The sequence below is a fragment of the Aquarana catesbeiana genome, linkage group LG04 (assembly GCF_042186555.1).
Source record: "Aquarana catesbeiana isolate 2022-GZ linkage group LG04, ASM4218655v1, whole genome shotgun sequence".
In the NCBI taxonomy this organism is placed as follows: Eukaryota; Metazoa; Chordata; class Amphibia; order Anura; family Ranidae; genus Aquarana; species Aquarana catesbeiana.
This window is the reverse complement of record NC_133327.1, coordinates 101161055-101187948: the sequence shown is the minus strand read 5'-3', so window position 1 is coordinate 101187948 and position 26894 is coordinate 101161055. Positions and strand designations below refer to the sequence as shown.

Below are 26894 nucleotides of genomic sequence, written 5' to 3'. Positions count from 1 at the left end.
CACCGAACATGTCTCCTGGTCAATGGCATCATTAACCAACCCCCTTTTGGAAAAGAAAGTGGTGAATCAACCTAAATTTGTTGGGCTCCTACTTTGGCACTACTCAAAAGAGGAAACTACCAAATCAGCGAAACAGTGCAGACGGAAAGGGGCCCTCCATGCGACTTCCCTACTAAGTTCCTCAGAAACTACATCTGGCTGTCGCATGGCCGATCACAAAGTGCAAGACACCGTGGAATCACCTCTAAAATACATGGAATCCTAACGCCAGCTGTGAAACCTGAATCCCGCAACTGAGCCACTTTCCAATCCGGATACCTATCGAGAAAACGGCCACATCCTTTTCACCATCACTGTGGTCCTCCCTCTTGTGTCCAGCCTCTCCAGCACGACCTATTCCTTGCTTGCAACCTCTGGACGACTGATGAGACCATCTACCCCTGAACACTAGTGCTTGTACCGGCACATCCCTCTGAACGTGCAGGTCCTAGCATTGTACTGCCAGCATACCCCTTTTTTGTTGCCGGCCGCCTGTCCCTGAGCCGAAAGTCCACCGGCCTCCCCTGAAAATTAACTGGTGCGGAGCCCACGCAGCCGTCCTCAAGCACAGTCACAGGCTGATGTCCTTATGGTCCCATCTCAACGCCGGCCGGATAACTCTCCACTGACGAAAATGCTCAACATACCTCAGCCACTCCGTGCCCCCGTAAGCTCTATCCGCCTCCCCTATCAAATCCTAGTAACAAAAGAGTGCCGAACAGTATTCGGGGTTCTTTTTCCCCACTCACCCTTGCACTGATGGTAAAACTCCTGCAGCCAGTTGGCAAATGTCGTCGGGATCAACCGGTATCCCCTCTTCTCTCCGTCCTCCTTTGAATGATCCGGTTTAACCCTATCCAGGTTAAATTTTTGCTAACTGCAGCAGGGAAAAAATCTCCGCATACTCACCCTACCACATCTTTTCTCATACTTCAGGCTTCAAGTGTGCACCCAATGGCCCCTCATAGTAAACATAGACCTCACATTTTGCAGAACCAGCTAGTCTGATGACTTCCTGTCTGCCCGCAGCTTCCCCCGCCACCACCACCTTGGTCGTCCCCTGCGTAACCCCACCTGTGTTACCTGTGACGGGCATGTTGTCAAGGCCGGAACTACCGGAGCTACCGCACCCCCCAGCAAAATGGCTTGGCCGACTACTCTTGCTGGTGGGACCCAGGCTGACAGCGGGGGCTCTATCCGCATGCCCCAACTTTTGCATCAATTCCTATGTCCCATCAAGAAAACCCAGTAACCCCGCAGCCCCCCCAGCTGCCTCAGCCACTGCCGTCCTTCCCGCCGGACCCATCTGTCCTGCCCTCTTGCCCTATGCTAACAGACAATCCCTCATGATATAAGTGTAAAGGTGACTTACTGGGCTGCACAGGAGTTGCCCCATCAGCCGACCATCTGCTTTCCAACGACGTTGCACTGCACTGCTGGAGGGGGGAGCAGCCTCTTCTTCCGACTCCCAGTTCTCCTGCCGACCTCTGTCCAGACCCCTCTTCCTCTTCTGATGAGAGCCCGCCAGGCATAACAGCACCAGCTGCCGATGGTTCCGCTGACCTCCGAACCCCCCCGCATTGGGTACCCGCTCACCGGCTTCTGGACGGCCTTACCAGGACCAGTGTGTGGGGCCTCAGTCCTGCTGGCCTCCGCTTGCCTGGAAGTCCTCCCCGGCTGTCCCCCACTGCTCCTCCTAAGGTCCCTTGGCGGTGCATAAGAAAGCCCGGGAACCCCTTTTGCTTTGTTCCTCAATGGTAGGCCTCAGGCCGACTGACGTAGCGCTAGGGGCGGGGCCCGTGCCCTCCTGTTCCCACCGCCTAGTAGGCCGCAATGCCGCCCCGGAGCCCCCAGACTGTCCTCCTGGTGACCTCCTGTGCTGGAGGGGAGACCGCACAGGACTCCCCCCATCCCGCGCTGCTGCCCACTAGGCCGGGGGTCCCGTCGGGAGTCCCTGACAGGGTACCCCCCAACTGACGCTGTGGCCTAGAGTGACAGTCCAGTGAGAAAATCGCTCCAGCGGCCTGGGCCTACACGCCCGATTGCCCTACCTCCCCCCTGTAATATCACCTGCTGCTGTTCGTGTTAGAATAAGCCCCAAATTGTCCTGCATCCAACAGGAGACCCTGAAACGCTGCTTCCTCCCTGAGCTGGGCCAAGAGCTGCTCCACCTCTGACATGCTTCTGCTGAACTTTTCCCAAAACTGTGATGACTCATAGGGAGGGGCCTCCCTTTTATCTCCTCTCCAACCCCTCCCCCCAGCACCAACCTGATACACTCCCTCTCCTGATACTATTACCCTGTTTCCCCAGTCATGTAAGCCCTCCGCCTATGTCATTTCATTTGCTTTGCTCCGGGCTTTTCTGTACTGCTCCAGAAAATGTGGTCATTGCAGATGTTAAGGACCCTGAACTCAGCAACCAGTTCATTATCACAGTTGCTCTGTGCTCAGATTTCTGTTTGTTTAAATGTGTGTTCTATGGAAGAAGTTCATTAATAACAACCAAAAAAATATATTTCTGCATTTATTGGCATCAATACATTATATAAAGTCCCAAACTTGTCTGTTGGTGAGCTCAGGATTTTGTGTTGGGGTTCTGGACGATTTCAAAGCAACAAGTGAATTTCCAAAGTAACAAAGTAGTTACCAATGCACTCTTTAGAATACTACACACTGAAAGAAGTAACAGGTGTGTGGTTCCTTTAAGATGATTTGCCTAGAAGAATTTCTCCTCCCAGGCTGGGTTCATACTGCTCTGACATGTCTGACTTCCATGCGACTTAAATGAATAGGATCCGACTTTGATCCAACAATACCTGGCCCTTTGAGTCTAGTATGAATCTTGAGGGGGGAATCCCACACCAAAATAAGAAAAATAAAAATGGCGTTGCCCCCCCCCCCCCCCGAGAGCATACCAGACGCTTCTGTCTGATATGGATTTTGAGAGGAAACTCCACGCCAAAAAACAAAACAAAAAACGGCATGGGGTCCCCCCTAAAATCCATACCAGACCCCTATTCGAGCACGCAGCACGGCAGGTCAGGAAAGGGGGACGAGCAAATGCCCCCTTCTCCTGAATCATACCAGGCCGCATGCCCTCAAAATGGGGGGTGGGTGCTTTGGTGCAGGGGGGTTCTGTGCCCCCCACCCCAAAGCGCATCCCCATGTTCACCCAAAAAAAGTGTAAAAAATACATAAAAAACAGTACACAGGTTTTTGACAAAGTCCTTTTTTAAAAATGAAGAATGTCTCCCATCATAGCTCCAATGTGTCTTCTCCCTCTGGTGATATCTTTCTTCCTCTGGTTCTTCTCCCTCCGGTTCTTCTCCCTCCGCTGATGTCTCCTTTCCCTGGTTCTCCGGTTCTTCTTCCTCTGCTGTCTTCTTCCTCTGGTTCTTCTGTCGATTCTTCCCCCTGCTCTTATGTCTTCTCCCGAGGCTGGCTCCCACTGTTGTGTTGGCTCCCGCTGTCTGCCATTTCTTATATAACTATGGGGGCTGAACCATCCGGTGATGTCATCTGGAGACCCCACCCCCTTGTGACGTGACCGCCCGGGGCATGATGGTGAGATGATATAACAAGGGGGTGGCACAAGCTGTTTCCTTCTTTCAGACTTTAAGATGGAGTCTAAACTCCCATGATGCATCTGCTTCCTTTTGTTGGATTGAAGAATGATGGCTGGCTAAAGGAAGCCAGCTTCTGTCAGAATGGCTGCCATACACACAGCCCAAAGGTTTTTATTGATCCGGCCAATGTCACCCATGTTGGCCCATGTGTATTAGGCTTTAGGCTACATGTACATTAGCCTACCCTGACTGCGGCCGCGGGAAAATGCAAATCGTGGCAAAAATTCAAAACTTGTTTTTTTCTGCGATTTTACCACGATTTGTGTTTTCCTGCGGTTGGTTCCTATGCTGTATGCGATTCTTCCGCGTTTAGGAGAGGGAGGTTTAACCTCACTTAAATGAGGCAGCTCCTAAACTCTGCTAAAAGCCTATGTGATTGACACATAGGCTTTTGTAAAGTTCAGTTTAGGAGCTTTGGCAAAAAAATATTTAGGAGCTGCCAGGAGCTGCTAGTGTACATGAAGCCTAACGCTGGCCATAGATGCCTTTTTTTTTCCTTTCCTCGAGCAGCCAGAGGGCTGATTGAAAAAAATGATTGGTTTCCCCCATCCACACCTGCAAGGTAGATGGAAGAGACCTCCCTACTGTGCCATTGTATTCTGACAGCTGGAATCTCTACTGTGATAATACACTTATCACTGGCTGAAGCCAATTGTCTGCACCCTTCTCATCGACAAAAGTTTTCCAACAGTCCCATTCCACAGAAGCTGATTATTAGAACCAGTGGAGGCTGGTGTTTTTTTTTTGGGGGGGGTGGCAAACAATCCACCTGCTGCCACCAAACCCCCCCATCTGGTTGGTCAGTCAGTCGGGGCCCCGCACTTACCTCGTGGGCAGCGGCGGCTTCTCTCCAGGCTGCGGGCTGCTTGTTGCCATGCGCCATGCGTCTCCTCCCTCCTCCTCCTGCCAGCCAATCCAATCAGATCTCCTTTCAGCCAATTGGGTGACGGGACTCATGACCCGCTTACTGATTGGCCAGGAGCTGATCCAGTGTTACAATAGCAAATGTTCATTTGCTATTGTCACACAACTGGGTGGGCTCGGAGCGCAGTGCTCTGCGCCCTGAGCCCACCCTTTTTTTTAAGCTTATTAGAGCCACTGTCTCTAATCACGTGCTTAACCCCCCCAATTGGAATCCATGGTCTGCCGCACTGCATGTAGATCAGGGGGCCGGACGGATGGATGGGGGGGTGGCGCCAGTGCGCCCCTAATGGATGGGCCGCCACTGATTATATTGACTGTCCCTGCTAAATTTTGATCCACCTACAATGCCTTGAAAAAGTATTCATACCCCTTAAATTTTTTTCAATTTTTTTCACGTTACAACCAAAAACATAAATGTATTTCATTGGGATTTTATGTGATCGACCAACACAAAGTGGCACATAATTGTGAAGCGGAAGGAAAATGATAAATGGTTTTTAACATCAGCCCTCATTTACTCTGATACCCCTAACTAAAATCTAGTGAAACCAATTGCCTTTAGAAGTCACCTAATTAGAAAAAGAGTCCACCTATGTGTAATTTAATCTCAGTATAAATACAGCTGTTCTACGAAGCCCTCAGAAGCTTGTTAGAGAACTTAGTGAACAAACAGCATCACAAAGGCCAAGGAACACACCAGACAGGGCAGGGATAATGTTGTGGAGAAGTTTAAAGCAGAGTTAGGTTATCCCACTCTTTGAACATCTCACGGAGCACTGTGCAATCCACCATCCAAAAATGGAAAGAGTATGGCACAACTGCAAACCTACCAAGACATGACCGTTCACCTAAACTGACAGGCCAGGCAAGGAGAGCATTAATCAGAGATGCAGCCAATAAGCCCATAGTAACTCTGGAGGAGCTGCAGAGATCCACAGCTCAGGTGGGAGAATCTGTCCACAGGACAACTATTAGTCGTGCACTCCACAAGTCTGGCCTTTATGGTAGAGTGGCAAGAAGAAAGCCATTTTTGAAAGAAAGCCATAAGACGTCCCGTTTGCCGTTTGCGAGAAGCCATGTGGGGTACACAGCAATCATGTGGAAGAAGGTGCTCTGGTCAGAAGAGAGCCAGAAATGAACTTTTTGGCCTAAAAGCAAAACGCTACATGTGGCGGAAAACTAACACTGCACATCACCCTGAACATATCATGAGACATGGTGGTGGCAACATCATGTTGTGTTTTTCTTCAACAAGGACAAGGAAGCGGGTCAGAGTTGATGGGAAGATGGATGGAGCCAAATGCAGGGCAATCTTAGAAGAAAACCTGTTAGAGTCTGCAAAAGACTTGAAACTGGGGTGGAGGTTCACTTTCCGGCAGGACAACGACCCTAAACATACAGCCAGAGATACAATGGAATGGTTTAGATCAAAACATATTCATATGTTAGAATGGCCCAGTCAAAGTCTAGACCTAAATCCAATTGAGAATCTGTGGCAAGACTTGAAAATTGCTGTTCACAGACGCTCTCTATCCAATCTGACAGAGCTTGAGCTATTTTGCAAAGAAGAGTGGGCAAGAATTTCACTCTCTGGATGTGCAAAGCTGGTAGAGACATCCCCAAAAAAGACTTGCAGCTGTAATTGCAGTGAAAGGTGGTTCTATAAAGTATTGACTCAGGGGGGCTGAATATAAATGCACGCCACACTTTTCACATATTTATTTGTAAAAAAAAATAGAAAACCATTTATAATTTTCCTTCCACTTCACAATTATTTGCCACTTTGTGTTGGTCTATCACATAAAGTCCTCATAAAATACATTTACATTTTTGGTTGTAACATGACAAAATGTGGAAAGTTTCAAGGGGTATGAATACTTTTTTAAGGCACCGTTTTGGCAGCTTAGGACAGTCTGCCTGCTGCAATGCTCTTAATTAAAAATGGTGGTGAGGGGAAGAGCAGCGCAGCTTTCTACCATTCATCAGAGGCAGAAGCAGAAGCCATAGAAACAGGTGAGGCTGGAATTCTGCTTTAAAGCATTTTTTGTATACTATCTGTGATTGTTTTTGTTTGAGCTAAATCATAGGTGGAATGGTTGTCTTTTCTGTAATTGTATTACTCTCAAATGTAATTTGCTTTTAAAAATTTCAAAATAGCAACAAGATGGATTAGGTTGACCTACACTTCAATTTATCAAAAACACAAATGGATAAATAGGAATCAGAAAGACGAGGCGATTGGTTAATTAGTAACTTCAAAATGTCATGTCTGCAAACAAACAATCCTACTCCAATTTTGCTCAGCAGGAAAATTTGAATGATTTTCTGATAAACTGGGCCATCTCTTAATTTAAGCACAATTTAATTAAATATATATAAACATATTAACATTTACCTTGATGGTGTGTGTTTTTTTACACAATTCAAATTAAACCTGCACTCAGGGGCGGATTCAGAGTCTAGTCTCGTGAGGGGCACTGCCAGAAAATAAAATTTTTTGCAGGCAATTTATCAGGGAAATGGCGTTGGCGCTTCAATCATCACGGCACCATGGTTGTTATGGTGTCAGGATGATTGAAGCGCACTATTTCTACTATTACATTGGATTAAAAAATAAAATAGTTTAACTCACTATAATGCAGAATCAGTGGGAGCCCTAAGTGTGTCACTTGCCACCATCACCTGCCACACATTGTGGATTGTCACTTGCTGTGTCACTTGCCTGCTACAAGGTGCAGATTGTCACTTGCCATGTCCCGCCTGATAGACATCACACATCCCCTGGCATTGGACCAGTGTGATGTCTGTCAAAGGAGCCAGGAGGCGGGACATTGGATGACAGTGTGGTCACTGGGTTAGCGAGTCATCCCTGCTCTGTATGATGCGGTGGTGCTCGCCCTCCCCCCTTACACTCCGAGGCAGCACTGGGGCCCATATGAACCCGAAAAGATGGTCCCTGGGGGCCAGCAGGAGCCCTGAGAGTTTTAGCAGGTGGCACTGGCAGGTCCCCTTCAGCGACTGGGCCCTTGGACTACGGCCGAACTGACCGACCAGTCAGTCCGCCCCTGTATATATCACAGATAGCAAGGATAACTTGCCACAAATTTGTGGCAGTGTTGAATTGTAAGTCTCTTAACTTGCTGCACATTTTCACTGGCAGGTTGTACACTTGCAGAGCACTTAAAGTTCTAGTTGACACTTTTCCAATTTGTAGCAAATTGCGTGGCAAGTCTCTAGTACAGTGGTTTTCAACTCCTGTCCTCAGGACCCACTAACAGGCCAGGTTTGCAAAATAACTAAAATACATAACAGGTGAATTAATTTGCTGCTCAGTGATTGCAGTATTCTAGTCTGCATCTACCCAAGGTAATATCTAAAATGTGGCCTGTTAGTGGGTCCTGAGGACAGGAGTTGAAAAACACTGCTGTAGACTTGTGGAGCTTTTGCTGTAGGCTAACCACAACAACTTTGCTCTTGTTAGAGTCAGCAAGAGCTCTGCAAGTCTACAGCATTGTTTCTCAACTCCAGTCCTCAAGGCGCACCCAACAGGTCATGTTTTCAGGTTTTCCATAATTTTGCACAGGTGATTTCATCAGTTTCACTGCCTTAGTAATTACCACAGCTGTTTCATCTGAGGGAAATCCTGAAAACATGACCTTTTGGAGCACCTTGACGACTGGAGCTGAGAAATACTGGTCTACAGCATTAAAATTCATCCATAGTGACCCCTGTAGTTAGGGGTTGCCACCTCATCCCTTTAAACTCTAACACATATTGATTACACAGGTTCTGTGGCTGATTAAGATGGTAATTAAACTCACTTGGTGCCTTATCTGCAATAAATTAGCCTCAAAACCTGTGTAATTCATATGTGTCCGGGTTTAAAGGGATGAGGTGGCAACCCTACCTGTGGCATACCTCCCAACCGTCCCGGATTGCCCGTGAAAGTCCCGCTGTGGGAGGTCTGTCCCACGTCCCGGGCACCTTCATTCCGGGACAATACAATGTCCCGGAATTGCCCCACTGGCCGATCTGATGCCCCCCTAAAAATTGCCGCCGCATTGCTGCTGTCCCTCACTGCCCGCTGTACTAGTTTTGGCCAAGACCGCTTCATTTCACCCCCAGACGCTGCCTGGCTCACTGCCAAAACAACTGGTTGCTAGGCATGGCCCGCCTGGCGTCTAACAACCAGTGACGTCACGACAAGGAGGAGAGTGGCGCCCCAGCATTTAGCCAAAGGAGGAGTCCTCTTCGCGCCTAAGCTCCGCCCCTGGCTCCGCCCCCGACTCCGGGTCTTCCCTGAGTGGAGCCCCAGCATTTAGCCAAAGGAGGATTCCTCTTCGCGCCTAAGCTCCGCCCCTGACTCCGCCCCCGACTCCGGGTCTTCAACGAAGGCTGTTCCTGCGCTGGAATAAAGGTAGGAGAAATGCTCCCTGCACTGCCCTGACTCTGAGTACACTCATGGTCACTCTGCTCCCTCCCATACACTGCCCCTCTCCAGTCATGCTGTACAGTCCCCCCATACTGCCCTCCACTACCCCCCCATTATACTGCCCCCTCCCATTTTACTGCCCTCCACTACCCCCCCCAATATACTGCCCTCTACTACCACCCCTCCCATCATACTGCCCCAATCCCATCATACTGCCCCCCCTCCTATTATACTGCCCTCCACTGCCACCCCTCCTATTATACGGCCCTCCACTAACCTCCCCATTATACTGCCTTTCACTGCCACCCCCACCCATCATACTGTCCCCCTCCAATTATACTGCCCTCCACTGCCACCCCTCCTATTATACTGCCCTCCGCTAACCCCCCTCCCATTATACTGCCCTCCACTACCACCCTTCCCATCATACTGCTCTCCCTCCCATCACACTGCCCTCCACTACCACCCCTCCCATAATACTGCCCTCCACTAAACCTCCTCCCATTATATTGCCCTCCACTACCATCCCTCCCATCATACTGCCCTGCACTAACCCCCCCTCCCATGATACTGCCCTCCACTACCGCCTCCTCCCATCATACTGCCCTCCACTACCTCCTCTCCCATCATACTGTCCTCCACCCCATCATACTGCCCTCCGCTGCCTCCCCTCCCATCATAATGCCTTCCACTGCCTCCGCCCCCAACATACTGCCTTCCACTGCCACCCCTCCCATCATACTGCCCTCCACTGACACCCCCTCCCATCATACTGCCCTCCACCCCATCATACTGCCCTCCACTGCCACCAACTCCCATCAAAAACTGTAAAAAAAACTCTAAAAAATAAAATGGATAAAATATAATGGTAAAAAATAATAACAAAAATAAAATAACAACAATAAAAAAAAACTACTGATCCTGTCCACTGCCCTACTGATTATGTCTACTGCCCTACTGACCACGTCCACTGCTCTACTGACCATGTCCACTGCCCTACTGACCATGTCCACTGCCCTACTGACCATGTCCACTACCTTACTGACCACTTTCTCTGCCATACTGACCACTTTCTCTGCCATACTGACCACTTCCACTGCTCTACTGACCATGTCCACTGCCCTACTGACTGACACCATTCACAGTCCACACTGACACCACTGGCGGAACTACCAGCAAAGCTTGCACTTGCAACTAGGCCCTGGCCTTCTGCCACCATGGCCGGGCCCAATCTGCTGTGGGAACATGAAGGGTGATGGGATCAGTGGGAAGGGCTCTGGGCTCGAAGGGAATGGCCCAGGCTGGAGGTCGGGGGGCCCTTCATGGTTTCTTGCACCAGGGCCCCTGAAGGTTCTAATTACGCCTCTGCTGCACCCTGTATATAGCTTATCCAGTACCCCGCACCCTGTATATAGCTCATCCCAGCACCCTGCACCTTGTATATAGCTCATCCAAGAACCCTGCACCCTGTATATATCTCATCCCAGAACCCTACACCCTGTATATAGCTCATCCCAGAACCCTGTATATAGCTCATCTCAGATCCCTGGACCCTGTATATAGCTCATCCCAGAACCATGCACTCTGCACATAGCTCATCCCAGAACCCTGCACATAGCTCATCCCAGAACCCTGCACTCTGCACATTGCTCATTCCAGAACCCTGCACTGTTTACATAGCTCATTCCAGAACCCTGCACTGTTTACATAGCTCACTCCAGAACCCTGCACTGTTTACATAGCTCACTCCAGAACCCTGCACTCTGAATGCAGCTCACCCCAGAACCCTGCCCTCTGAATGCAGCTCACCCCAGAACCCTGCACTCTGTACACAGCTCATGCCAGAACCCTGCACTCTGTACACAGCTCATGCCAGAACCCTGCACTCTGTACACAGCTCATGCCAGAACCCTGCACTCTGTACACAGCTCATGCCAGAACCCTGCACTCTGTACACAGCTCATGCCAGAACCCTGCACTCTGTACACAGCTCATGCCAGAACCCTGCACTCTGTACACAGCTCATGCAAGAACCCTGCACTCTGTACACAGCTCATGCCAGAACCCTGCACTCTGTACACAGCTCATGCCAGAACCCTGCACTCTGTACACAGCTCATGCCAGAACCCTGCACTCTGTACACAGCTCATGCCAGAACCCTGCACTCTGTACACAGCTCATGCCAGAACCCTGCACTCTGTACACAGCTCATGCCAGAACCCTGCACTCTGTACACAGCTCATGCCAGAACCCTGCACTCTGTACATAGCTCATCCTACAACCCTGCACTCTGTATATAGCTCATGCCAGAACCCTGCACTCTGTATATAGCTCATCCTACAACCCTGCACTTTGTACGTAATGCACTCCAAACACTGCATTCTTTTATCCTTTTTTTTAAATGAATGTGCTGGGGTATGTATGTATCCATGAGACTCTTGCTTGTGGAACAATAATAAAAGCATATTTTATAGATACAATGAAGCCCAAGTTTTGTTTAATGATGCCCATTAAGCTCCTCCCACTGTCAAAAGTTTGACCACGCCCACATTTGCCGCAGCGCGCTATGCAAGGTTACTTCCTTCCTCAAGTGTCCCTCATTCTGAAGTTCAAAAGTTGGGAAGTATGCTGTGGTGGGATGACTATTGCACAACACAACTGAACCAGAACTTGCAGTAGACTTGCAAAATGTTTGCAAAGAAAGTTGATCTGGAGTCATGCAATGCAGACTTGCTGCAATTGTGCAACAAACTTGTGAAGTCTGACAATTTAGCAAGAGCTTAAAGAGGAAGTAAACACTTTTGCTTTTTTTTTTGCTGACCTGCAAAGTAAAAGCATAATGTGCACATTATATGAACATTACCTGCAAACGAAGCCCACGTTGTCCCCGCTGGAGGCTGCATCTGCCTTCCCTCCGCCTTCCCTCCAGGTCCGCGTACTTCAGCTGTGTGACTGGCCAGAGCCGCATGATGTCACTTCTGAGCATGCATGCGGGAGCCACTGGTCACGGCACAGGGCTCTGAAGAAACGGCACGAGTGTTGTTTCTTCAAAACACAAGCGCCAATGACTTCATCAGCGACATATACAGTAAGTATCTCCTAAACGGTGCTTTATTATAGGCTTACCTAAAGGTACAAACAATCCAGGGAAGTTTACTTCCTCTTTAAAGAGGAGCTCCATCCCACATACTGTAGCTGCTGACTTTTAATATTAGGACACTTACCTGTCCTGGAATCCAGTGATTTCGGCACCCCAGCCGATGTTTCCATCGGCTCTCGGATGCTGACGCCGCCATAGCCTGTAAGGGAAACAGGCAGTAAAGCCTTGCGGCTTCATAGGTGATTCCCTACTGAGCATTCCCTCTGCGCTTTCTGAATGGCCTGGCAGTGGGGAAGGAGGAGGGGGCGAACTTCTGACGGACATCGCCACGGTGAAGTCAAACGGAAGTGGGGACAAGTACCTGTCAGTCCAATTCCCCCCTCCAAAAGGTGGCAAGTGTGGCACCGGAGTGGGGGGGAGACAGATAAGCGAAGCTTTCACTTTTGGGTGGCACACCGCTTTAACAAGTCATTTTTAAACTTGCAGCTTAGTTGCTTGCTATCTGGGATATATACAGCCAGGTCCATAAATATTGGGACATCAAAACTGCGGCGGCTGGTCAGAAAGTGGTTAATAGAGTTTAAAAAGTGTGGAAATATCTTGAAGAACCCTTTTATATATATATATATATATATATATATATATATATATATATATATATATAGTCAGGTCCATAAATATTGGGACTTCTACACAATTCTAACCTTTTTGGCTCTATACACCACCACAATGGATTTGAAATAAAATGAACAAGATGTGCTTTAACTGCAGACTTTCAGCTTTAATTTGAGGGTATTTACATCCAAATCAGATGAACGGTGTAGGAATTACAACAGTTTGTATATGTGCCTCCCACTTTTTAAGGGACCAAAAGTAATGGGACAATCGGTTGCTCAGCTGTTCCATGGCCAGGTGTGTGTTATTCCCTCATTATCCCATTTACAAGGAGCAGATAAAAGGTCCAGAGTTCATTTCAAGTGTGCTATTTGCATTTGGAATCTGTTGCTGACAACTCTCAATATGAGATCCAAAGAGCTGTCACTATCAGTGAAGCAAGCCATCATTAGGCTGAAAAAAACAAAACAAACCCATCAGAGAGATAGCAAAAACATTAGGTGTGGCCAAATCAACTGTTTGGAACATCCTTGAAAAGAAAGAATGCTCCGGTGAGCTCAGCAACACCAAACAAAACAACTGTGGTGGATGACCGAAGAATTCTTTCCCTGGTGAAGAAAACACCCTTCACAACAGTTGGCCAGATCAAGAACACTGTCCAGGAGGTAGGTGTATGTGTGTCAAAGTCAACAATCAAGAGAAGACTTCACCAGAGTGAATACAGAGAGTTAACCACAAGATGTAAACCATTGGTGAGCCTCAAAAACAAGAAGGCCAGATTAGAGTTTGCCAAACAACATCTAAAAAAGCCTTCACAGTTCTGGAACTACATCCTATGGACAGATGAGACCAAGACCAGAGTGATGGGAAGAGAAGAGTATGGAGAAGGAAAGGATCTGCTCATGATCCAAAGCATACCAACTCATCAGTGAAGCATGGTGGTGGTAGTGTCATGGCGTGGGCATGTATGGCTGCCAATGGAAATGGTTCTCTTGTATTTATTGATGATGCGGCTGCTGAGAAAAGCAGCAGGATGAATTCTGAAGTGTTTCGGGCAATATTATCTGCTCATAGTCAGCAAAATGCTTCAGAACTCATTGGATAGCGCTTCACAGTGCAGATGGACAATGACCAAGCAGTAAGCATACTGCGAAAGCAACCAAACAGTTTTTTAAGGGAAAGAAGTGGAATGTTATGCAATGGCCAAGTCAATCACCTGACCTGAATCCCATTGAGCATGCATTTCACTTGCTGAAGACAAAACTGAAGGGAAAATGCCCCAAGAACAAGCAGGAACTGAAGAAAGTTGCAGTAGAGGCCTGGCAGAGCATCACCAGGGATGAAACCCAGCGTCTGGTGATATCTATGCGTTCCAGACTTCAGGCTGTAATTGACTGCAAAGGATTTGCAACCAAGTATTTAAAAGTGAAAGTTTGATGGATGATTGTTAATCTGTCCCATTACTTTTGGTCCCTTTAAAAGTGGGAGGCACATATACAAACTGTTGTAATTCCTACACTGTTCACCTGATTTGGATGTAAATACCATCAAACTAAAGCTGAAAGTCTGCAGTTAAAGCACATCATGTTCATTTCATTTCAAATCCATTGTGGTGGTGTATAGAGCAAAAAAGATTAGAATTGTGTTGATGTCCCAATATTTATGGACCTGACTGTGTGTGTATATATATATATATATATATATATATAAATATACGAGGGTTCTTCAAGATATTTCCACACTTTTTAAACTCTATTAACCACTTGCCGACCAGCCGCCGCAGTTTTACTGCGGCAGAATGGCACGGCTTGGCGAAACGACGTTACCTTACGTTGCTTCACCTTTTTGGCCACTAGGAAGGCGTGCATGCCGCAGTGTGTGCCCGACCCCGATGCGAGTGCCCGGCGAGCGCAATGACTGCCGGGCTCCCACGACCGCTCGTGACAGAGCGAGAACCAGGATCTGTGTGTGTAAACACACAGATTACGGTTCTCTCAGGGGAGAGGAGACAGATCATGTGTTCATACTATGTATGAACACTGATCTCTCCCTCCTCCTAGACAGTCCCCTCCCCCCACAGTTAGAACACACACTAGGGAACACAGTTAACCCCTTGATCGCCCCCTAGCGTTAACCCCTTCCCTGCCAGTGACATTTACACAGTAATCCAGGGATATGCAATTAGCGGACCTCCAGCTGTTGCAAAACTACAAGTCCCATAATGCCTCTGCCTCTGGTTGTCATGCTTGTGGCTGTCAGAATCTTGCAATGCCTCATGGGACTTGTAGTTCTGCAACTGCTCATTGCATATCCCTGCAGTAATCAGTGCATTTTTATAGCACTGATCGTTGTATAATTGTAAATGGTTTAAAAAATGTGTCAAAAGTGTCCGATGTGTCCTCCATAATGTCGCAGTCCCGATAAAAAAATCACAGATTGCCGCCATTACTAGTAAAAAAAAAAAAAATAATAATAAAAATGCCATAAATCTATCCCCTATTTTGTAGATGCTATAACTTTTGCGCAAACCAATCAGTATACGCTTATTGCGATTTTTTTTTTACAAAAAATATGTAGAAGGATACATATCGGTCTAAACTTAGGAACAAATTTGTTTTTTTTTATAAAAAATGTGGGATATTTATTATAGGAAAAAGTAAAAGATATTGGGGGGTTATTTACGAAAGGCAAATCCACTTTGCACTACAAGTGCAAAGTGCACTTGAAATTGCACTGAAAGTGTACTTGGAAGTGCAGTCGCTGTAGATCTGAGGGGGACATGCAAGGAAAATAAAAAACAGCATTTTAGCTTGCACATGATTGGATGAATAAATCAGCAGAGCTTCCCCTCATTTCAGATTTTCCCCTCAGATTAATTTTACCGCTAACACCCCTAAAACGCTGTAAAAACGTGGTAATAAGGCGTTTTGAAGCGCCTTGGTGTAAAAGGGGTCTTACAGCGATTGCACTTCCAAGTGCAAAGTGGATCTGCCTTTCGTAAATAACCCCCATTGTGTTTTATTTTTTCAAAATAGTCGCTTCTTTTGTTTATAGCGCAAAAAATAAAAACCGCAGATGTGATCAAATACCACCAAAAGAAAGCTCTATTTGTGGGGGAAAAAAAGGACATAAATTTTGTTTGGGTACAGTGTTGCATGACCGCGCAATTGTCAGTTAAAGCATCGCAGTGCCCTTATCGCAAAAAAATGGCCCGGTCATTGAGCAGCCAAATCTGGGGCTGAAGCGGTTAAATACAAAAAAATGTGCAAACTTTTTGAAGATCATATCTATATATGTATATAGATTTTTTTTTAAATTTGTTATATATATATAAAATGTTTTATTATTATTTAAAAGGGGTGGGGGGGGGGGGGGTTGTAGTTCCTCTCTATCACCCTGGCTTCCCCATATGATGTAATGTACATTTTATTATTCTTGCCATCATAACTAACCCACAGAAAATGATAAGAGTAATAAAGTGTCATCAGAGGCTGACCTGTGACAGCTGTCATGCTATGAGTGTCTCTGGACACGTGTGATGATACAAATGTATCAGTGTAGGAGAAGAAATGTTGCGATGATCCTCCAATGACAGCTCACACACACACATAGACCCGCCCCCTCCTCCGGGGCTCCTCCTCCCAGGCTCAGCCTCTTCCATCTTCTGAGAGCATCATCGGCTTCGCTTATTATCCCGGCATCAGCCTGCACTGCGCATGTGCGGAGCGGACACTGCATCAAGCGGTTGGGGGGCTCTTCTTCTTCTGCTGGTGCCGGTAAGTAGACGTGGAGGCTGATCGGGTCAGGACTGGTCGTGAGTGTCCCGATCTGCTGTGTGTTTGTGTGTCCTCTCTGGGGCCTCCATGGTGTCCTGAGCTAGATGTGGACCCTCCATCTTTCCCCCAGCAGGCTGAAAGTGAAAGGGGGGTCCTTGTTGTGTGTTGGGGGTGCTGTCTGTGATGATGGGGGGAGGATGGAGCCCCTCTATACTCCGGACTCTTCCCCCTCCTTCAGAGGCTGAGCTGCTGAGGTCACCAGATAAGGAGGAAGAGGGAGGGCAGGCTCCCGGAGCTCCTAGGGCTAGCCTGGTCTAGGATCATCACAATGCCTGCCATTGTACAGGGAGGAGGTGACACCAGGCACACACAGGGGACATGCCTGCAACATTATTGGTATATAGGTGTGCTTAGAGATCCATAGTAGAAGGACAGAGCTCAGGATCAGAATGGTCACTGTCTAGAGTAAGGAAACATCTCCCCTTCTAGTGAGGCTGCCCTGGCACTGCGTGGGTTAAATTCTGGTTTAGATCTAAGGGGGCGAAAAAATTAGTTTTACTTACCCAATCCTCTGCCCCCATCAACCCACTCCAAGACCGGTGCCCACAGCCCCTTCTCTCCTACGCTCACCCAGATCAGCGTACAGACCTCAAACAGACATGAGACCACCAAGGGACAGTCCACTGCTGGAGCCTAGGGGAGAAGAAGAAGAGAGTGATGAATGTGGGACCACCAAGGGACAGTCCACTGCTGGAGCCTAGGGGAGAAGAAGAAGAGAGTGATGAATGTGGGACCACCAAGGGACAGTCCACTGCTGGAGCCTAGGGGAGAAGAAGAAGAGAGTGATGAATGTGGGAGGACCAAGGGACAGTCCACTGCTGGAGCCTAGGGGAGAAGAAGAAGAGAGCGATGAATGTGAGACCACCAAGGGACAGTCCACTGCTGGAGCCTAGGGGAGAAGAAGAAGAGAGTGATGAATGTGGGACCACCAAGGGACAGTCCACTGCTGGAGCCTAGGGAAGAAGAAGAAGAGAGTGATGAATGTGGGACCACCAAGGGACAGTCCACTCCTGGAGCCTAGGGAAGAAGAAGAAGAGAGCGATGGATGTGAGACCACCAAGGGGCAGCCTAGGGTAGAGGAATAAGAGAACCTCAGCTTCGCCTCTTCCCAGTCTCCTAGACCCAAACAAGCAGTTAACCCTTCCAACATGGGGGCTAACCTACTACAAGGGAGGATTTTTACTTTTCCCAGAGATCAGCTTAAAGTTGGGGCACCGAACCTGGATCTTTCCACTTTTGGTGGTATTCTTTTTTTTACCAAAGCCACAGAGCATCCTTCCTCAACCTTTGAGGGGGGATGGGGGAAGAGGAGAGGCCAAAAATAATGTTCAGGTCTCAGGGAACCCCTGCTTAAAATGATTTTGTATACAAATTGTGGTCAAGGAGAGATGGTCACCTTAGGCTTGTGGAAAGAATGCCCTCTTATGCTAGTGGTTCATGTGGTGCCTCTATACATTGGGGGACAGTGGGAAGAATGCTTCTTACATTGGGGGACAGTGGGAAGACTTCTCTTCACATTGATGTCAGTGTGAAGAATGCTTCTTACATTTGTGGTCAGTGAGAGAAGAATGCTTCTTACATTTGTGGTCAGTGAGAAGAATGCTTCTTACATTGGTGGTCAATGAGATGAATGCTTCTTACATTGGTGGTCAGTGAGATGAATGCTTCTTTCATTGGTGGCCAGTGAGAAGAATGCTTTTTACATTGGTGGTCAGTGAGAAGAATGCTTTTTACATTAGTGATCAGTGACAAGAATGCTTCTTACATTGGTGGTCAGTGGGAGGAATGCTCCTTACATTGGTGATCGGTGGGAAGAATGCTCCTTACATTGGTGGTTAGTGGTAGAATGCTCCTTACATTGGTGATCATTGGGAAGAATGCTCCTTACATTGGTGATCGTGGGCAGAATGCTCCTTACATTGATGATCGTGGGCAGAGTGCTCCTTACATTGGTGATCGGTGGGAAGAATGCTCCTTACACTGGTGATCGTGGGCAGAATGCTCCTTAAATTAGTGATCGGTGGGAAGAATGCTCCTTACATTGGTGGTCAGCGGTAGAATGCTCTTTACATTGGTAATCAGTGGGAAGAATGCTCCTTACATTGGTGGTCAATGGTAGAATGCTCCTTACATTGGTGATCAGTGGGAAGAATGCTCCTTACATTGGTGGTCAATGGTAGAATGCTCCTTACATTGGTGATAAGTGGGAAGAATGCTCCTTACATTGGTGATCAGTGGGAAGAATGCTCCTTACATTGGTGGTCAATGGTAGAATGCTCCTTACATTGGTGATAAGTGGGAAGAATGCTCCTTACATTGGTGATCAGTGGGAAGAATGCTCCTTACATTGGTGGTCAATGGTAGAATGCTCCTTACATTGGTAATCAGTGGGAAGAATGCTCCTTACATTGGTGGTCAATGGTAGAATGCTCCTTACATTGGTGATCAGTGGGAAGAATGCTCCTTACATTGGTGGTCAATGGTAGAATGCTCCTTACATTGGTGATCAGTGGGAAGAATGCTCCTTACATTGGTGATCAGTGGGAAGAATGCTCCTTACATTGGTGGTCAATGGTAGAATGCTCCTTACATTGGTAATCAGTGGGAAGAATACTCCTTACATTGGTGATCAGTGGGAAGAATGCTCCTTACATTGGTGGTCAATGGTAGAATGCTCCTTACATTGGTGATCAGTGGGAAGAATGCTCCTTACATTGGTGGTCAATGGTAGAATGCTCCTTACATTGGTGATCAGTGGGAAGAATGCTCCTTACATTGGTGATCAGTGGGAAGAATGCTCCTTACATTGGTGGTCAATGGTAGAATGCTCCTTACATTGGTAATCAGTGGGAAGAATGCTCCTTACATTGGTGGTCAATGGTAGAATGCTCCTTACATTGGTGATCAGTGGGAAGAATGCTCCTTACATTGGTGGTCAATGGTAGAATGCTCCTTACATTGGTGATCAGTGGGAAGAATGCTCCTTACATTGGTGATCAGTGGGAAGAATGCTCCTTACATTGGTGGTCAATGGTAGAATGCTCCTTACATTGGTAATCAGTGGGAAGAATACTCCTTACATTGGTGATCAGTGGGAAGAATGCTCCTTACATTGGTGGTCAATGGTAGAATGCTCCTTACATTGGTGATCAGTGGGAAGAATGCTCCTTACATTGGTGGTCAATGGTAGAATGCTCCTTACATTGGTGATCAGTGGGAAGAATGCTCCTTACATTGGTGATCAGTGGGAAGAATGCTCCTTACATTGGTGGTCAATGGTAGAATGCTCCTTACATTGGTAATCAGTGGGAAGAATACTCCTTACATTGGTGATCAGTGGGAAGAATGCTCCTTACATTGGTGGTCAATGGTAGAATGCTCCTTACATTGGTGATCAGTGGGAAGAATGCTCCTTACATTGGTGGTCAATGGTAGAATGCTCCTTACATTGGTAATCAGTGGGAAGAATACTCCTTACATTGGTGATCAGTGGGAAGAATGCTCATTACATTGGTGGTCAATGGTGGAATGCTCCTTACATTGGTAATCGGTGGGAAGAATGCTCCTTACATTGGTGCTCGGTGGAAGTGGCATTGGTACCAGAACTATGCAGGCACCGTCAGGGGGGAGTATAATCCACCATTACTGAAGGAACCCTGACTAGGAAAGGCTGCCATAGACAATGCTCACTAAACTTGGGAATGATCTTCTGTATGTATACTCTTCTGTATGCAAAATATTTGTATTAGAGTAACTTTCTTAATTAGCATAAACAGTGTTTATTAAAAGTAAAAAAACAAAGCAAAAACAAACAAACATGTCAGATAATATTCATATGATGTTTGCGGGAACATTAAATGTCCTTGTGTTTTCTGTACAGTCATCTGATTATCTGCAGATAGAAAATTAGACATGGGGAAAAAAATCATTTGTCTGATGAGAAGCAGATCTGAGAAAAATCTGAAGGAAAAAAAAACTTTTTCAGGTACCCATGACAGAACACTATGATTTAAAACACATCATCACATACCCCTAATACCATATATCCCCACTAGCCTCTGCTGATCTTAGATATCTGAAATGAATCAATCACATATTCCGGTAATCACTTATAGCAGCTTACAGTGATAAAAAAAAAAAAAAAAAACAGATGGTGATGTGGGGATCCCTATGGTGGGGACATATGGTAATGAGGGTGTGTGATGTGTGAGTTAGCTATGTCGCTCTTGTTTTATGCATCATTATTAATTGAATATTTAATACAAATATGAATATTTTTAGTACTATTGTTGTGTCATGTGTACCTTTTTATAAGTCAGTTTTCTTCAAATGTCTCTTGGATCTGGATGTAGTACCCTTTATCACATACTTTCCTGCACTTGCACCTAGTTTGGTGGAGAAATGGTGACATTTTTCAGTTCCCTAGATCTATTTCTATGGTTCTATGGCTGTGTTAATGCAAGAGAGATCTTTTGAATCAGTGATTTTAGGTGTATGCAGGTTTATTTGTTCAGGCTCCTATCCTAATGTCTATATGTAGCTTAGGGTACTGATGGCAGATAAGGATGCAAGTGCTTGCTCAAATCTTTAGGCGCCTTTCACACGGACGGCTGTTCTGCTGCAGTTAAAAGCATATAATATGTTCTGTGAAACTCAAGACTCCAGACACTGCGATCAGCTGCATTTGTACAGTGAGATTACCTGCGTTTACGTGCGTTTACATGCGGCTGCGTTTAGCTGCGTTTGGAACATTCTTGACATTTCTGATGTGCTTCCTGTTGCTTTTCTTTCCTTGTTGCAGCTGCAATCCGCAGGAGAAATAGTTACACTGCGATTACCTGCAGTTATGTGCAGATAGCTGCGCTAAATCGCTCCTGGACGCATTCAATTCTATTTTTTCTATCCGCACGGAACCGCATGTAACGAAATCGCAGCTAAACGCAGTGTGTGAATGGGGCCATAGGAAAGCATTGTGTGCTTTTAGCTGCAGTAGAAAACTAGAAAATCCGCAGCTAAAAGCACCATTCTATCCGTCCGTGTGAAAGGGAGTTTTATTGACTCTTTTATCCTAAGATCAGCATACTCCCCCATCCCTGTGTGCATTGCCTATTGTTGATGTTACCACTCTAGGTATTTCATAGTTGGCTCTGAGTGTCTTTAGATTTTTTCTAGTAAAACATCTGGTGGTGCCCCCTGGACATAGGACTAGAAGACACTTCCCCCTGGACATAGGGCTAGAAGACACTTCCCCCTGGACATAGGACTAGAAGACACTTCCCCCTGGACATAGGACTAGAAGACACTTCCCCCTGGACATAGGGCTAGAAGACACTTCCCCCTGGACATAGGACTAGAAGACACTTCCCCCTGGACATAGGACTAGAAGACACTTCCCCCTGGACATAGGACTAGAAGACACTTCCCCCTGGACATAGGACTAGAAGACACTTCCCCCTGGACATAGGACTAGAAGACACTTCCCCCTGGACATAGGACTAGAAGACACTTCCCCCTGGACATAGGACTAGAAGACACTTCCCCCTGGACATAGGACTAGAAGACACTTCCCCCTGGACATAGTACTAGAAGACACTTCCTACTGGACATAGGACTAGAAGACACTTCCCCCTGGACCTAGGACTAGAAGACACTTCCCCCTGGACATAGGACTAGAAGACACTTCCCCCTGGACATAGGACTAGAAGACACTTCCCCCTGGACATAGGACTAGAAGACTCTTCCCCCTAGACCTAGGACTAGAAGACACTTCCCCCTGGACCTAGGACTAGAAGACACTTCCCCCTGGACCTAGGACTAGAAGACACTTCCCCCTGGACATAGGACTAGAAGACACTTCCCCCTAGACCTAGGACTAGAAGACACTTCCCCCTAGACCTAGGACTAGAAGACACTTCCCCCTGGACATAGGACTAGAAGACACTTCCCCCTAGACCTAGGACTAGAAGACACTTCCCCCTAGACCTAGGACTAGAAGACACTTCCCCCTGGACATAGGACTAGAAGACACTTCCCCCTAGACCTAGGACTAGAAGACACTTCCCCCTGGACATAGGACTAGAAGACACTTCCCCCTGGACATAGGACTAGAAGACACTTCCCCCTAGACCTAGGACTAGAAGACACTTCCCCCTGGGCATAGGACTAGAAGACACTTCCCCCTGGACATAGGACTAGAAGACACTTCCCCCTGGACATAGGACTAGAAGACACTTCCCCCTGGACATAGGACTAGAAGACACTTCCCCCTGGACATAGGACTAGAAGACACTTCCCCCTGGAAGTTTGCTGAAACTACAGTGATATATTACTCATACCTGTATATGGTTGGCTGCAGAATTCCTCCAATAGACTGTGAAAGGGGAAACAAGGGGGCTCTGTAAAGCTGGCAATACATGGTTAGTTTTTTGTTAAACTCATTGGCTGAAGGAAAAAAAAAAAAAACTAACAGACTCCTCCATGCACACAAATGAGATGGATGGAGGAATCCCGTTCCCTTACTGGGAAATTATATTCTGATAACTGTACCCTTGCTGTCAGAATACACTGATTGGCTACAGCTGCAAATCGAGAAAAACTTTCCGGCTCGGTTTACATATATGCGAATCGGATGCGTTTTGAACTGCATCCGATTTGCATGACATGTGAAATAACATTGATTTCCATTGAAGCTGTTCGCATACATGTGGCGCATCTGCAGAGCGAATTTAAAGAGTCCTGTGCGTTTTCTGTGCTACAGTACGGTTCAGGTGCCAATTCCAGGCATATTGATATACAATTTGCATTGGACATGTGTTGCAGGAAAGACATTTGCACGATTTCCTCATCAACACAGACAGGAGAATCAGCAATTATCTTCTTCCAGCAGGGGCAGGCGGGCGGGCAGTGGAAGACATCCCTATCAGGAGAATACAATGATTGTCGCTAGCGGCTATAGCAACCCATTAAGGGTTTGAATCTCGGCCGGTTCCTGCTGTCCCGGCCAAAATTTGAACTGTGTATGGCCGACCTAAGGATGCAATTTATTTTTTTCCTGCAACTATGGGTTGCAGGAAAGAAAATCACTTGATTTCCCTATGAACACATTCAGTGTTGATAGAGGAATACCTCCCTCTGAGCTATTGTGTTCTTCTCCTGGTGGGGGAGCTGTCCCTAGCTGGAGAACACAGTGATTATTGCTAGAGGCTATAGCCGCTGGCAATAATTGTATGTAAAAATCCAGCATGCTAGTTGTAACCAAGTTGATTGATAGATCGACTTGGGTGCAATCAGCCTGCCCATGGATGGTTCGAATGGTGGCCGGTCGCTGAGATTTAAAACTATCTATGGCCAGCTTAAGCGGATCGCAGGGCCTCATTGTCCTCATCTCCACAACAAAGGAAAGCATTGTTCTGTAGTTCAAGATAAGAACTAGGAGGGGTAATTAGACTGTTTGAGATAATACAGAAAGTATGCAAAGGACTGCTCTGACCTTCTCATCAACAGGTATTTTTTTTTTTTTCACTTGTTAAACAGATATAAAAAACACTTTCAATTGTATATTTAACAGACCAAAGGGAGCAAATGAGGCCCGGATCACACTGATGTGAGTTCATGACGAATGCGATGCGTCAAAAACACTTTAAATTCGCATGTCATCCCTAAAGTCATTGTTTTCAACGACGGTCGTTCACATACATGCGTTGCGATTCCTCTACGAATGTGATGCGATTAAAAAAAGGGTCTTGTGCGAGTTTACTGCGTTGCGTTGTGAATTTAGTCTCCATAGACATCAATTTGAATCGCATTGAGGGTTCACATATGTGTGAATTCCACCACACTACTCTCCATAAAAACCAGGAAGTACACAGGAAGTTAACACCTTTTTTTTTTTTTACAGAATATCAATCGCAGCTATGTCCAACTCCTGAAATTCGCGGTAAAATCACGGTAAAATCGCGGTAAATTAGCACCTCACAAAGGACAAAAAACGGAACAAAATCACAGCGCATCAGTGTGAACCGGGCCTAAGAGAAGTTGATTGTTAGGGGTTACATACACTTTAACTCCAGCTTTTCCCTATTGTATCTCCTTCTCTTGCAGGCCCCTCTGTGACATGCTACAGGCAGTTATTAGCTGTGTTGAGGGTGTGAAGTAAAGTCACATTGTAGTTGAGTCCTCACATATGTGAAAGTGTCAGTTTTGTCACTTGTGTCACTCTCTGCCGACAACTGTGAACACCAGATTCCTAAACTAGGGGTCGTATATGTACCCAGGAGTACATGGCTTTCATCCTCCACTGCTTAAAGTCAGAAAATTAAGTCCTGCTAGATCATTTCAGGCTGAGCTCTTTTGCAGGTATAGTTATGTAAAACATTAAAAATAGGTGCCTATACAGTTTAAAATCCAGTAATAGACTGTCCCACCCTGCTCTGCACATGCTCTCTATTTTTTGTCACTGTGCCCGATTTGTAGAGGCCGATCAGCTGACAGCCTAAAGATTTACTGCTGCTCAGGACTCAGGGCTTCAGCAAAATGGCAGCCTCCAGCAAAAAGAAACAGGAGCAAAGCTGGAGGCAATTTACAGCACACACTAATTTTGGTAGCATAGTTATTAACCACTTGCCGACCGCCGCACGACTATATACGTCGGCAGAATGGCACGGGCAGGCAAAAGGACTTACATGTACGTCCTTGCCTGCCCGCGGGTGGGGGGTCCGATCGGACCCCCCCCCGGTGCCTGCGGCGGTCGGCAAATGTCCCCCGGCGATCGGAGGTGAGGGGGAGGCCATCCATTCGTGGCCCCCCCCTCGCGATCGCTCCCAGCCAATGGGATCATTTCCCTGCCTCTGTATTGTACACAGAGGCAGAGGAAATGATGTCATCTCTCCTCGGCTCGGTATTTTCCGTTCCGGGCCGAGGAGAGAAGACTGAAATGTGAGTGCACAACACACACACACACAGTAGAACATGCCAGGCACACTAAACACCCCGATCCCCCCCCCGATCGCCCCCCGATCCCCCCCCAATCACCCCCCCCCCCCTGTCACAAACTGACACCAGCAGGTTTTTTTTTTTTCTGATTACTGTATTGGTGTCAGTTTGTGACAGTTAGTGTCAGGGCAGTGAGTGTTAGGCCCCCTGTAGGTCTAGGGTACCCCCCTAACCCCCCCTAATAAAGTTTTAACCCCTTGATCACCCCCCGTCACCAGTGTCGCTAAGCGATCATTTTTCTGATCGCTGTATTAGTGTCGCTGGTGATGCTAGTTAGTGAGGTAAATATTTAGGTTCGCCGTCAGAGTTTTATAGCGACAGGGACCCCCATATACTACCTAATAAATGTTTTAACCCCTTGATTGCCCCCTAGTTAACCCTTTCACCACTGATCACTGTATAACCGTTACGGGTGACGCTGGTTAGTTTGTTTATTTTTTATAGTGTCAGGGCACCCGCCGTTTATTACCGAATAAAGATTTAGCCCCCTGATCGCCCGGCGGTGATATGCATCGCCCCAGGCAGCGTCAGATTAGCGCCAGTACCGCTAACACCCACGCACGCAGCATACGCCTCCCTTAGTGGTATAGTATCTGTACGGATCAATATCTGATCCGATCAGATCTATACTAGCGTCCCCAGCAGTTTAGGGTTCCCAAAAACACAGTGTTAGCGGGATCAGCCCAGATACCTGCTAGCACCTGCGTTTTGCCCCTCCGCCCGGCTCGGCCCAGCCCACCCAAGTGCAGTATCGATCGATCACGGTCACTTACAAAACACTAAACGCATAACTGCAGTGTTCGCAGAGTCAGGCCTGATCCCTGCGATCGCTAACAGTTTTTTTGGTAGCGTTTTGGTGAAATAGCAAGCACCAGCCCCAGGCAGCGTCAGGTTAGTGCCAGTAGCGCTAACACCCACGCACCGTACACCTCCCTTAGTGGTATAGTATCTGAACGCATCAATATCTGATCCGATCAGATCTATACTAGCGTCCCCAGCAGTTTAGGATTCCCAAAAACGCAGTGTTAGCGGGATCAGCCCAGATACCTGCTAGCACCTGCGTTTTGCCCCTCCGCCTGGCCCAGCCCAGCCCACCCAAGTGCAGTATCGATCGATCACTGTCACTTAAAAAAACACTAAACGCATAACTGCAGCGTTCGCAGAGTCAGGCCTGATCCCTGTGATCGCTAACAGTTTTTTTGGTAGCGTTTTGGTGAACTGGCAAGCACCAGCCCCAGGCAGCGTCAGGTTAGTGCCAGTAGCGCTAACACCCACGCACGCACCGTACACCTCCCTTAGTGGTATAGTATCTGAACTGATCAATATCTG

General features: G+C 47.1%; 1 protein-coding gene across 1 annotated transcript in view; it reads left to right on the top strand.

Annotated features, from left to right (window-relative positions):
* Nucleotides 1-16382: 16382 nt before the first annotated feature.
* RNF144A (ring finger protein 144A) overlaps nucleotides 16383-26894 on the top strand; it is a 106282-nt gene continuing 95770 nt past the window's right edge. The window contains exon 1 of the mRNA XM_073625412.1: nucleotides 16383-16514. The gene's annotated coding sequence lies outside the window, so the exon portion shown is untranslated. The remainder of the gene's footprint in view (nucleotides 16515-26894) is intronic.